Source organism: Euprymna scolopes, chromosome 20 (assembly GCF_053919585.1).
Source record: "Euprymna scolopes isolate OS-2025 chromosome 20, ASM5391958v1, whole genome shotgun sequence".
Lineage (NCBI taxonomy): Eukaryota > Metazoa > Mollusca > Cephalopoda > Sepiida > Sepiolidae > Euprymna > Euprymna scolopes.
The window spans coordinates 64,274,453-64,288,832 of NC_136501.1; the positions used below are offsets into that span (position 1 = coordinate 64,274,453).

General features: G+C 33.5%; 1 protein-coding gene across 14 annotated transcripts in view; it reads left to right on the forward strand.

Annotated features, from left to right (window-relative positions):
- LOC145241450 (mitogen-activated protein kinase kinase kinase 15-like) overlaps nt 1–14,380 on the forward strand; it is a 391,615-nt gene that overhangs the window by 28,781 nt on the left and 348,454 nt on the right. The window contains exon 2 of one of the 14 annotated variants that reach the window (XM_080104422.1): nt 2,827–2,875. The exons of the other annotated variants lie outside the window; for them this stretch is intronic. The gene's annotated coding sequence lies outside the window, so the exon portion shown is untranslated. The remainder of the gene's footprint in view (nt 1–2,826; nt 2,876–14,380) is intronic. 14 annotated transcript variants of the gene reach the window in all.

The window sequence follows — 14,380 nt, forward strand, 5'->3', positions numbered from 1 at the left end:
ATTACAAGAAATGTAGGAGACAAGATGCGGTTTGCCAATGCCATGAATGAACCACACTAGATACGGAGATCACAGCATCTGTCAGACAGTACCTATGCTTATTCCAACAAAGCGGCCTTTTAACCTGGCAGGTGCCTATCTGATCTCAACTAAATACCAAGAGAATATTACTCCCTATGTGGTCATTAACCTTGATGACATGTTATTGTCAAATGCTAAATTTTTTTTTACGTATTCAGAGAAGACCTATCTAGGTATAACTGCTCATCTAGTCACTTTAAAGCAACAATTAACATGAGTCCTACACTACCCCAGCACTAAGACCAACTCTCCCAATATTAAAAAGAAAAGAATTTCGAAGAACTATAATTCAGATTTGATCAATTAGAATGCATTGGTAAGTTTTTAAAATAATTTGCCATATGTTGTGAGGAATATGAAAGAGTATGTGGAGTCTGGGAACTGCTCCCACTACATAGGAAGTAAAAGCAGGTTAGGACGACATGATTTAAGATCTTGTTGACTTTATTGAATGATCATAAGTTCTTTACCGTCTTAGGGAGGTTGGCAGGAGATTGTAAAAGTCATACATATCGTAGAAAATATATTTAAAAAAATTGTCATTAAGAAAAAAAGGAAAATTCCCAATTATAAAGACCTGTTTGATTTTCTTATGTGTTAATTATAATTTAAAAAAAAAAAAATGGTGAAACAAATCATTAATCCCCCCTCCCCCCAAAATAAAAATAGTCTAACCTAAAGTATAATGGGTAACTATTTTTCTTTTGATAAACATTGCTTGTTAATCTGATTTTAAAACGAGGAGCCGTCACCAAGTACATGTTTTCCTCTTAACCTTTAATTTAAAAAAAAAAAAAAAGAGAGAGAGAATTAAAATACTCATTTTAAATCTAGATGAAGGTAATTTTTTTTTTGTAAATTACACAATGCGGAACTCATTAACATTCTTTGCATTTTTGTAATAACCAATCACATATTTAAAAAAAAAAAAAAGAAAAAAAAATGATTACTTCTTGCATAAACTTTACGGTTTCAAATATTCTAATAAGAATAATAAAAAAATATTACCAATGTATTTTATTTACCTGTTCTCCATGAGGTTAAACACAAGATCAGATATGGTTTTGATAATATAGCGCACTAAAATAAGTGCACAATAGTCTACAAAAGATGCCCGAGTAAACCCGTCGGTATTTCCCGGTACGAGCGCCTCAGGCGATTAATAATAAACTAATCTCTTCTCAGAGATAAGGTAAATGCCCAGAAAGGTGGACCTCCTAGACTGAATTTAATGATACCTCAGACTGACAACAAAGTTACTGTTGGACTGATTGTCGAGGACATATCCTTGACTGGTACAAACATGTACTTAGTTGTGCCCAAAAAATTCTATCGTTGTGAGGTTTTCTTCAACATTTCTTTTGATTACTAAAAATTGCCAGAAACAAATCTCTCACTACAGGAAAGTAAACTAAAAGTTTGTGTTAAATAGGTGGCTTGCAAAAAACGGTGCCAGATTCTGCAAGCTCTAACATCATGCAAGATGTGGAAATAGTATTTAGTCAACTATAAAAGTAATATAGAATCCCATAGTAATAGAGCTGAAGCTGCCTTATCCAACTTAATGAATAAAATGGTATTAATAGTAACGATGAAAATGCTAATTGGATTAACTATATAAGCAGCCTCAACTGGACTCTACAAACGAAATACCTAAATGATGGCATGACTATGGGTCATAAAATAATCAGGCATGAAGACTAATGCAATAAGCCAATTATTAATCATATGTCTTTGGTGGGAGGGGACTGGTGTAGGTTCTGCCTGACACTGGGAGATGAAACAGGAGGTGTAGCGGCAAAGGTGTCTTCATGGGGTTGTTGACTTTGCAGCTGTCCTTTTTTTATCTTTGTGACCTACTCTCATATTGATTCTGGTAGTTTGTGTTCAAAATCTGTCAATCCCTAAGTTGTCTTGGAGAAGTGTGGTAAAATAGATGCAAAGTTCGTCTTTGTTGAGGGGAATGGGTCCTGCTGTGAGTGTAGCACCCAAAGATAGATAATTGTCCAGTCTGGTGGCAATGGTTACAAGGTGGACCTTATAACTTCACTGAGCTCTCATATCTACAGAATGGGAGTTGATTTGGTCAGAATGGATGTTCAACAGTTGAGATGGTAAGGGAAAACCAAGGAAAACATTAGATTAGGTTTTACAATTTATGTATGACAAATTAAGGCATAACAAATATATGGCGAGATAAAAATGATCCTGCTGATTCTCTATACGTGCAATTTGAACACAACCACTAGTTGCCTATTCAAATAATCTCGGTACATAAACAACAAAACGAATTTAGTCGCAGATTCAGCCATAAGGTTTTTTTTTTTTTTTTCAGACTTAGGAGAAATATTGAAAAAAAAAAAGAAAGAAAAAAAAAAGTTTTAGCGCACTCGAGTTAGCAGTACACTTTTACCTACAAAAATGCCTGGTCGGCCCTGTCGACATTTTCTGGTAATCTCTTCTCAGAAACAAGGTAAATCTTGGGAGAGTAGATTTCTAAGACTAAAAAGAATTCCCTTTTTTTTTTTTTTTTTTTTTTTTTTTGTAAATTGATCTATATTATTCATAAAATTCCTAATGTTTATGTGTGTGTGTGTGTGTGTGTGTGTGTGTGTGTGTGTGTGTGTGTGTATATGCCAATAAAACTTTCGAACGGATGCACCGTAATAATTTTAACCTTCATTTTATCAAACGTTTACACATTATCCTTACCCTTACTTAGGGTATTTGTTTTGTTTTTTTCAGTGATTTGGTTTTGTGCATATGGGAATTTCCCATACTCCGAGTTCACAGGGTAAGCATTGATGGTAAGACGATGTTGAGTGTATTCGATTTTGTGTTTGACTCGGCGTTGTGTGCCGACGCAGCGCAGCCCGCAGCCGTATCAGAATTTTTGTAGGAATTTGACACCCCTAACACGAAACTGCGAATAAAATATATAAAAAAACTCGTAATTTCTTTTAAAAGTGGGTTGTTTATTTTTCTTTATGGATTATATTTCCAAAATAAACTATTAAAGTTGTATAAAAAGTAATAGAAATATTATTTTTTTATTTTTTTAAAAAACAGTAATGAAATTAATCGAATTTTACGAGTTCAGTATTTTTCAATTTTTAAACTTTAAAAATCTATCAAAATGTTTTTATTGATTCTATTTTTACGATATTTTCAGGGTCAATGTGAAATTTTATGCTCTTTTCAATGAACTGAATATAATATTTTAGACAAACGTTTTTTGTTTTTTTTAATTCCCCCCCCCCATTTTGAAATGTCTATTAAAAAGTAAATAATTTACTCAAAGTTTTATGTATCACAAATTGAAGATAAAAGATCAATAATATATTCAAATTTAAAAAAAAAAAGTAGTGTTTTTTTAGAAATTTACCTGTAAAGTCCGAAGTTTAAAACCTTTTTTTTTCCGCTAGCATTGAATAAAGTTCAGTTTCAGTATAAATCTGATCTTTTTTTTTAAATACAATTTTAAACTTTAAAACTTTTTGTGATTTAATCACAATGTTAAGCCATAAAAAGTATATTTAATCCGGAGTTTAGTTTTTGGCAAAACCGTCTAAGATATTTGCCAAGAATAAACTACTGTAAATATGATTTTATTTTATGCAGATTTGTTATTGTGTTAAAATGTAGATTTTTATTTTATTTATTTTTCAAGCTTGAAAAACAACCGAGTTTATTTTCAACAAATCTTTTGAGGTTTTGCCAAAAATAAATTAGATTTTATATAATTTTTGCAATTAAATATTGTCTAAAACATTAAAAATTACACTAAAAAAAAAAAAAAAAAAAAAAAAAAAATGGAATGTGATCCAATTTATACTGACACTGGACTTTATACAATACTAGCGAGGGGTACCCGGCGTTGCCCGGGTGTTTTTCGGGGTATGTGAAAAAAACCCGAAGCGTTGACGACGCGCAGTTGGAAAATAGTAAAGTGTTTTAAAAAAACAGGTGCGCGTTTTTGATTGACGTGACGGCGATAGGTATTCAGCAGTTATTTTGTGCGGGACAGTTTTGAATAAATGGGTTTGTTTGTTCTTAAAAAGCCGCTCACAAGGAGCGAAATGAAAGCTACAGTCTGATATGACGAAGTCGACATTGACCAAACTGGCTCTGGGCCTGTGATTAGAGTTGAGGTTCACTTTTTTTATACAGAAAACCGAATGTAACGTGTGCCGATGCGGGAAATGTGGAATAATTAACGTTTGAAAGTGAATAAAATTAAATAGAGAGGCGAGCTCCGTGGATAATTCGTAGATATTACAATTTATAGATGATATAAAAAGTTTTAAAAAGTTGTGAAGCGAGCAAGCGCTTGTTTGAAAGAAGCCTTTCGTGGACATCGAGGAAAAGCGAACATACATACATACATACATACATACATTTTCGCTTATATATTAATCTAAAATTTACAAATAACTAATTTTTTTTACCCTAGGTCTACGCCCCCCCCTCCCCCCAGATTTATTTTCTTTTTGAGAAGCAGTTTTTTTTTTTTTTTCTTTTTCCTTTCCCACATTCACCTCTAACAAAGCATATCGCCACTTGGACGTAAGGGAATACTATTTCAGATCATGTCTAGGAAAGATTAACAAGATGTTGGTTTACATTACATTTAAACTTATGCATATCAGTTCAGCCAGGAAAGCAGGTAGCAGAAAGGGAATTCCAAAGTCTAGCCGTTTGATGGAAGAAACTAAGTAGAAAGCTTTCTGGCATTTAGGGACCTCAGTGAAGGGGTGAGATTTTGTTACTAAGCAGGTTTGTTGGGGAGATGTACGTAGGGGGCACAAGTGCAACGAGTTCATCAAAGCACATTCCATTAAAATATTTGTAAAACGGACACAGATGCAACATTATGGTGATGGGACAGGGGTTGGAGTTTAGTTGACAAAGTAGGACCTATTAAATTGAAAACTCTTTTTTGGACCCTATTCAAGAGAGAGAGGTTAGTAGTAGAGGCACCAGCCCACATATGGCAATAATACTCCATGCATGGGTGAATAGTGGCCTTGTGGAGGCACAGGATACTCTCAGGTGTGAGTAGTCTTCTAGCTTGATAGAGAGAATCCACTTTCTTTGCAGCAGCCGTCGCAATGTTCTCAATGTATTTGTTCCATTTCATGTTATTATTGCTAGTTGCCTGCGATGCTCCTACCAGGAAATGCTGACGGGGCTGCCTAGGAAGATTTTGTAGACCAGAGCGCAATGTCCTTGATGTGCTAAAGCTTTTTTTGGACTAATCCTGTCTTTTTTTTTTTAATATTTCCCCTAAGTCTGGAAAAAGAAAAAAAAAGAAAATCTTTATTTTTTTTTTTTATAAAGATTTTTAACAAGAGAAAAAACATCATTCCAGTCCATTTAAATTAAAGTCAACTGCTTTTTATTCAAGCTTTATATTTTTGAATTATCGAGAATTTTTAGCAAATATCTTTTGAGGTTTTGCCAAAAATATATAATTTTTAAGGTTAAATATTACAACTAAATTTGTTTTATTGTTTATGTGCTTGAATATAGAATCAGCCGCCACCAGTGGCCGTGCCCTGTTTTCTGGTGTTATAGGTTGCTCGAATGGCATTCCTAAGTCGCACGAATAGAGAATTAGAAGAAGCAGTTGTAGTGTCTTGTTGTCCATTTGCTGTGCTTTAATTTGTCGTACATAAATAGTAAATAAAACTGAGATGAAATTTTAAAGACCTGACCAGAGATAGGTCAGTTTAAAAGTCAATTTCTAAAAGCTGTTGAACACATGCCAGCATACTAAACCAAATATGGTGACGATGCATGGTTGAATTTGAGTTATTTATTTCATAATTTATTTCAGGCAGCAGTTTGGGTTGGGTTTTCTAACTGATTATTTGCTTTCTTACTTTTCTTTTACCCTTAACAATTTGAATTTGTTTGGTCCAGAAGGCACATTTTTACCATTTCAGCAGATTTTATATTGCATTTAGAAATTTAAAGAGACATTTTACAGGAATGGTTTCAGAACTAATTCAATTTTATTCTCATTTAACTAGTCATTCTTTCAATCTTTCTATTGGTGCAAGTAATGGTGTTGTTGGTTCGCCAACAAAGGAGGCATTGGGCCTAGTAATTCACTCCTGTTCGTTTGTTAGCACTTTTCTCAATAACCACGCTTTGGATTTTTAAAAAGTTTTTACACAAACATTAGTCATGGTGAAAGTAAATTTTTCACTTGTGGAGGGGGACTCCGCATGCTCGGCTTGTTTCTTCTACATATGATAAATTTGCACAGTTGAGAAGACAATGAACCACTTAATAAAATCTATTTAGTATCCTGCATGAAATCGGAAGAAAAACACGTTTAAAATGAATAAATATGTTAGCATAATTGAAGTTTTTTACAAGATGACATTATACTACAACCGAAAGTAGGTTATTATGTAAAAGATGGATCAAGTTTACCTGAAATGAAGTGAACACTTTCATTATCCCAGAAAGCAATTTAAATAATTCTCAGAATTATGATTAGCTAGCTCACGTGAGCTTGCATAGGATTGCAATGCATGGACTGCCATAATTTATGGTGTAGTGCAGGGCAAGGAAGAAACCGGCTCAACCTTACCAAGGTGAGCATTGAAGAAATATTTAAGCTGCCATTTGATACCGTTGTTAATAAGGACAATGGACTCGACCTACCCACTATTTGCTTTGTAACTGAACAATTTAATTTTATTGACAAGAGTCAGTCAAATACATTTTTTTTTGTTTTTACATACAATTAGCTATGAACAAGGGTTCCCAGATCAGAACCTCATTCTCACCTATCATCAGAAGCAGCTTCTTAGGGTCAACCCTTCTTTGAAATGCACAATCTTGAATCCTGATAAGGTTATCCCCTTTTGGTGAGAAGGAGATAATTCACATTTATACTCTCTTTTCCTACAGAAATTAAATTTTTATGTATTGTATTTTTTTTTCTAACTTCACTGAATAATTATATTCCTTTTGAAATAAATGTCTGTTAGTGTAAATACTGCTAAAAAAAAAAAAAAACTGCTAGAATAGTTTGTCGAAAAAAAGAAATCATTTAGCAAACTTGTATACTTTTTCACAAGATTATATATATATTTTGTTTTTGGAATCCTTCGAGGCCCGTGGTGCAGTGGATAGAGGTGTTGAGTCTCTATGGTTCCAGGTGAACATTGTCTGAAGATAGCAGTTTCAATCCTGCCCAAGCAAGTGTGAGGATTAGTTGGCCAAAACGTGGTGAAACGACAACCATGGAAGGCAGTAATTACTGGGGATACAGTTATAAGACTCAGCATTCCTATACATATGCCGTTAATCACCTGAAGAAGGCCAGAGGATGAGTTGGCTGAAATGTGGTGAAACAACAACTATGAAGATGAGGATAATGATCTGGGGAAGAATGAATACACAATTTTTTTTCCACAAGAGTCAATAATAAATTCAGTCGGCAATTTTATTTGGAAACCAGAAATCACATTCAAAGCATACTTTTGTTGGAAATTTTTGAGAAAGACTAAAAACTAGGCTGATGAGAAGAAATTAAGATTCCTATTAGGAAAATTCGAGCTAGTAGAACATGAAAAATATGCAGAATTTATCCTGCCAAGGCGCCCAAGTGAAATGAAGTTCCAAGAAACAAAACAAATATTAACAAAGATATTTGGAGAGCAAAGCTCACTATTTAATATTCGCTGGCAATGCCTAAACCTGACGAAGAAAGATTTAGAACAGTGAATAGATACCTTGAAAAATTCCGGTTAAATAAGATAACATCGGACATGTTTAAATATCTAATACCCGCACAAGGCTTAACCTCTGCATTAGAAAGAGAAATGAAAACCTGATTACTAACAAAGATGGAGCAAAATCACATATCACTTTCCAAAATTTTACCAAGAATGCTGAAGAATTCTAAACTGCAGTGGACAATGCAAAAATCGAAGAATGTGATAGCATATATTCATACAATAAAGAATAAGACAAATAACAAAAAATTTTGTAAATTAATCCGTGTTATGATTGTGAGGAATTACACTTATATCAAGACTTGTCCATTTAAAAACAAAAAAAAATGCCATGTTTGTGGATTCAAAGGAAATACATTCTCATACTGTAGGGGCAAAGCAAAAAATAAAAACTAGGGAGGAGAAAAGATGAAACCTCACTATATTGCAAAGTCAGGATAGAAAAGAGTGCTCAGAGTGGCAGCTTCCCAGATATGACAGCAATTTAACAAAATCGACCCAGAAAAAATTGAATTCGTTCAAGTCTAGTATATACAACAAAATATAACAAAAGATTCCACAAAAAAGACCAAAAACAACTAACCAACATCTAACACATTACAATTAATATATCGGCATTAAATGACCCAAAAGTGGTTGATATGCCATAAAACAAAACATACAATTGGAGGATTCTGTTCAAGTTTGGTACTTTCTGGATCAGTAGAATGATCCAACCATTTTCCCAACGACCTTGGTAACAGATTTCATTCATTTCAGTTTGCAAAGTGAGGATCTAAGCATTGGTGATGAAAAAACATAAGCTTGATTTTAAGACCGTATTAAAAGTAACGAGGCACCTTTTTTTTCTCCCTCATTGCATAACGTGATCCAGGTCTGAAGAGACAGATTTGTATCATTAATGCTCTTCAAAGTGTTACCATAGATGTCTGCATAAATGTGATGAGTTTGATTTCGGAACAATTTATCTTAAAGCGACATCAGATTAATCACCATCTTTGCTGGATCGGTCGTTCTCATTTATTTTTTTGTTTGGAACTACTGTGTATCATTAAAAATACAATAGCATTTGTACTGTCACTAAGTGGAACGCATAAACATTTAATGATATTTTTTTTTATTTATTGAAATAGGGAATAATGATGATGATGATGATGCCCCCTCCTTAAATAATAAAATTTACCCAACTTCCACCACCATCGATCATTAAGCTGTTGTCTCAGTGGCCACCTTACATTCATTAACTCTTATTCTCAAGTGGTAAGCGATAACTCGCTTGTCAAATAAATAAATAAATAAATAAATAAATAAATAAAATCTAAGGAATCCGTTTTCAAACAAAATCCAGGGAAGTAGGTTGGTTGTTTTTGTTTTACGGCATATCAACCCTTTTCAGGTTATTTAATGCCGAATCCAAAGAATTTTGAAGAAAATTTTTTTAATAGAGTATATATATATATATATATTTTTTTTTTTTAAAGTCGGTTTCTATTTAACCCATAGTTGGGATTCTAACAGGTACTACCAACCCGAGTGGACCAGGGAGGTAGGAAATGGCATACTATATCGTAAGAAATATATTTATTTCATTCAATTCATAATTTTAAAATGTGAGCATATGTCAGTTTCAGTAATCTAACTGACAATGCTAATCCTATGTAGATATATTTCCTAAGAAAAGGGGGTAGATGAAAGTAATTTCAACAAATGCTTTTAGCCATTAGGTGGGGGTGGGTGGGGGTCCCTCGGCACCAAAGCAGTTTTGGTCCTGTGCCATTCTAAAAGGTCCATCCTCCTAGACTTTACTTTTTCCCTCTGAAAAGGGGTTAACTTTTTTGCTGATCGCCTGAGGTGTCTATCGGGGAAGCCACCGAAACTGCCTTGACTTTTCTTCGAATTCAAAAAGTTATTTATTTATTTATTGTAGGCGAAGATAGGGAATTGCTAAAGATTTGTCTTTGTCATTTGGTTCAATTTTTAAGGGATTGGAAAGAGAGCATAATTCCCTTTCGATCCTCCTCCCCCACTAATAAGAAATTGGTTGTGGCTGTGCCCCCCCCCCCCCCAATCTCGATTTCATTGTTTTTTTGTCATTGGCCACTTACATCCTTGACATACATATGCATACATCTGTTACTAATAGATTTGATCTGTCTGAAGCTCAAACTATTCTATTGTTTTTTTTTTTTTTTTTTTTTTTTTTTTTTTTTTTTCATCATGCCCACTTCAGTTTACTACGGTAGAAGCCCTGGATACGGTGGTCCTAGGATACGTTTTTTTTTTTTTTTTTTTTTTTTTTTTCCAGGTTACAATTTTGTACCTTTTAAAAAACGACCCTGGTGTCTAACTCTGTCCCGTGGGGAGGCATAGTAAATAGGTACAATGTAGAATACGATGTTTTTCTGGACTCTGATTACGGTATTTGCCTCGCCTTATGGTGTTATTTATAATGTTATTTGATTATATACATGTATAATTTTTGGGTTTTCCTTTCGATAAATAATGCTCTGTTCAATGCTTTGCAGCCATCGTCCAGGGCTTCTCTCATTACCAGTGATAAAAATCGGTTATCTAAGCACTGTATTCATTCCACAAAACAATTGCGTTCTTTTCAATAAAGTCGGGGTCGTTTCTATTTTCAGGTTGTGCCTGAAGTACTTTGTGTAGCTTTTGGATTCGTAGATATCCTAGCAGAACGTGAATTAATTTGATTCATCAATTCCTAGCAGCAGTGTTTATAAATAGAATCTCCCAACTGTGAGGGACCATGCCTTTTGGCTGAGATCAAAGTGTAGTATCTGTTCCCAGATGCTGCACTTTGAGACCATTGCCCTTGTGGCAATTGATTGTTGGTCCATGTTGGGGCAACCCTATAGATCCCCCCCCCTTCCCTTCACCCCACATAAAAACTGACCTTGTGCCATATTTTGCTTACGCGGGGAAGCAAATACCTACCCCCCCCATTATGAATAAAAAATAATGCAGCATATATACTGTATTGTATTTTTTACTAATTTTTAATGTGTACTGTATAAAATTTTGCTTAGGCCCCGCCATACAGAGATTTCACCTTACGATCCCAACCCCAGAACGGATTAATGCCGTATCTCGGGGTTCTATTGTATACTATTCTAGATTTATGTACTATCTTTTAATGATCAATTTAATAGGGTAGTGTCTGTTCTGTTGTTATGAGACCATCCTCCCATGGATTACCTCTTTTGGAGAGGAAGTAGTATAGATGTTCATCCTTCATAATATTCTCCTCCTAGACCAAAAAAAAAAAAAAAATATGCTCTCCGATCCCATATACAGGATGGCCCACTTAAAAGTAGCCCAGAAAAAATGTAATAGAGAGGAGGAACATTTTTGTATTGTTTAAATAGTCTGTAGTGTTATAAAAGATGTTGGAAGTGTTCCCCTGTTGACATCTATGCATTTCTGGGCACATTTAACGTTTGCAGATACTGTCTAGATCTTCTCTGGTGATTCTTCTGATAGCGTTGGTAATGTTCTTCTTTAGTTGGTTTAGATTGTGAGGATTATTTGCATAAACCTTTTGTTTTAAAGTACCCCAAAGATAAAAATCACATTATGACAAATCCAATAAATGTGGTGGCCATACCCTTTGTTTATTGTTTTCTCTTCCGTAAACATGTCATGAACTTGTTTCAGTGATCTGTGAGATGTATGGCATGTAGAGCCATCTTGTTGAAAAAAGAATTGCATTTTGTCTTGTGGTATCGTTTTAAGAGAAAGGTTGGAGAGATCGGGCTACTTTTAACTGGCCCACTTAATCTGAAAAAAAAAATTTGATTATAGAAAGATTATAGTGACAGGCTACTTTTAAGTGGGTCAACCTATATTTACCAGTAGTAATAATACATTTCATTTTAAACAGCGATGATTGAATAGACTTGTTACATTTATTACTTGCAGAATTTATGGAAATTCCACAACGGCATCTTTCATATGTAATATATTGCTGCTGGGCATTGTGGACATTCAGCGTGAATGAAGACCCCACAATATTATTGTAGCCCTTTTGTTAAAACTGTAAAAGTATTTAAATAATCTGATTAATGTAGTGTCAGAATATATCTGATTATTACGGTTTATCTCTGATATCCTTATAAGAGTCTGTAACATATTTCCATTGTATGGATGCCAGGCACGAACGGAAACCCTACAATGTCATACCATATTTAAACAGACAGATACTACCCTTGAATCCTAGCCAAAAGATCAAGAAGGTATATTCTAGTTTCATGTACGTCCCAAAAGCGACATCATCTTAAAAAGTTTTCTTTTATTTAATTTTTTTTTTTTTTTTTTTTACATTGCATTTTTGGTGATCGGGAGATACTATTTATTAAAAAGGAGGATAGAAGGTGATAACATATGCTAATTTAATGTTCGTAGTATGTTATCATCCATCTTCCTTTGTAATAAATAAGATCTCCCGATCAAATAATTTATAACCTGAAAACTGTGACACGTATATACGTTACGTTAAAGGTACTACGGTATTAATATATAGATATTTTTTTTTTTTTACTAATGAATTATCACTAGGGCTGTAACAACAGCATATTCTTTTCATTGTTTTGACTCTCGAGTGTGTATCCGTTAATATCTTATGTTTTATATAGAGTGATGTGCTTCTCAGTTGATTAACTGTCTAAATGTGTCAGATGTATACTCGAGAGTTAAAAGAATGAAAAGAATATGCTTTGTCATAACCCTAGTTATCACTTTTCAAGGCTAAAAGCAACTTGAGAATAAGGGTTAATAGGATGGATAGATTGTTGGTTCAATGATGAATATGATGAGAGGATTGAAAATGATTAATAGAATGAATAAAGTCTTATTTGTTATCAAAAATTAACAAGTTTCAACGATGAGGACATTGTATTAACCATTTTTTGTTATTTAATGAATAAATTTTTAGTCAAATGAAAAAAAAATTTTAGAAAGAGCCATGAAAAAAATGGATAGTGTCACTTTTAAAGATTAATGCGAAATATTTAAAATAATCTGTATCAACATTTCGTAATAAAGTAGGCATTTTACTCTCACTTTATATATTAATACGATAGCATGTGTTTTGTGTGTCACGCTTACATATTTTTTCTTCCGAATGACTATCGTTTAGTTGTTATGACCTTCCATTTTTTGTAATAAATAATTTTACCAAGAACTCTTCATAACTTTGGGTTTCGATTTTAATTCAAGCTAATGGCACTCAAATCATCTATTTTTTTTTTTTTTTTTATAAATAATTTTAACAAGAATTCTTCAAAAGTTTTGATTTCGGTATCTATCATAGCTGAAGTATTTTTTTTTCTTCATAAGATTCAGTTTCGATTCCAACTGATGCACCCAAGTCATATGGATATAATTTTTTTATTTTTGAAACCACAACTTTTTATATAAGAATCGATAGAAAATTAACTTTATGATAATATATACGAAATCTGCATAAATTAAAATATCATATTTAAGTGTAATTTACGACTGGGCTACGCCGGGTGTCCCTGCTAACTTAGATAAATACTTTTGCAGTTTTAACAAAATAGCTACAATAATATCAGGGCGTCTCCATTTATGCTGGACATCCACAGAATGCCAACATCAATATATTACATATGAAAGAGTCTGCTGTGGAATTTCCACAGATCCCGTTAAATCAAATAAATGCAATTGTTCATAAAATATTTTTTTTTTTTTTTGTATCAATTATATTTTATCAGACGATATGACAAATTTAAGGATATCAGGAAATTAAACAAATTTTGACATGAATCTCTGTTTTAAGTTCTCTTCCCATTTATACATAAAAGTCTTTCCAAAAGCAAAGCCTCTTTTTTTTTTCTTTTTTTTTTTTTTAACTAAAAAAATTGTTTGAACTACGGAAACTGAAGTGATACCATTAAAACGAGTAACCTTTAGTGCACCAGATGTATTTTTCTACATAGTCACCACCATTCTCAATGCACCTTTTCTCAGCAATGAACGTTGATTATCAATAGACGTCCAGAGCATGCTTTGTCATACGGGGGAGGGTTGTTCCAAAAGCAAAGCCCTTTTTTTTTACCCAACTCAAAAAGTTGAATAGCTACGATGATGGGAGTGGTACCATTAAGACGAGCAACCTTTTGTGCGCCAGAATTTATTTTTCTACATAGTCACCACCGTTCTCAATGCACTTTTACCAGGAATTCAATGACGCATTTTTGCTTCTGATGTGCTGTCCATGTTGCATTCTTAGCATTTCACACTGTCAATATCGGCAACAGAGAGATGATACTTTCAGGTCGTGAATGCCATAGTTCAGTCATCATAACAATACAATCTGCAATCCTCTCTGACTCATTTAGGCGGAATAAAAAATAAGAGGCATTTGGAACGTCCCTCATATAAAACAAATTTAAGATACTTGTTAGTATTGAATTTAATAGTCAATATCGATCTGTTATTGAGCTACAAACAAACTGATAAGAGAAAGTTCTATTATGCTCGGATGGGCAAGTTCATTCTGA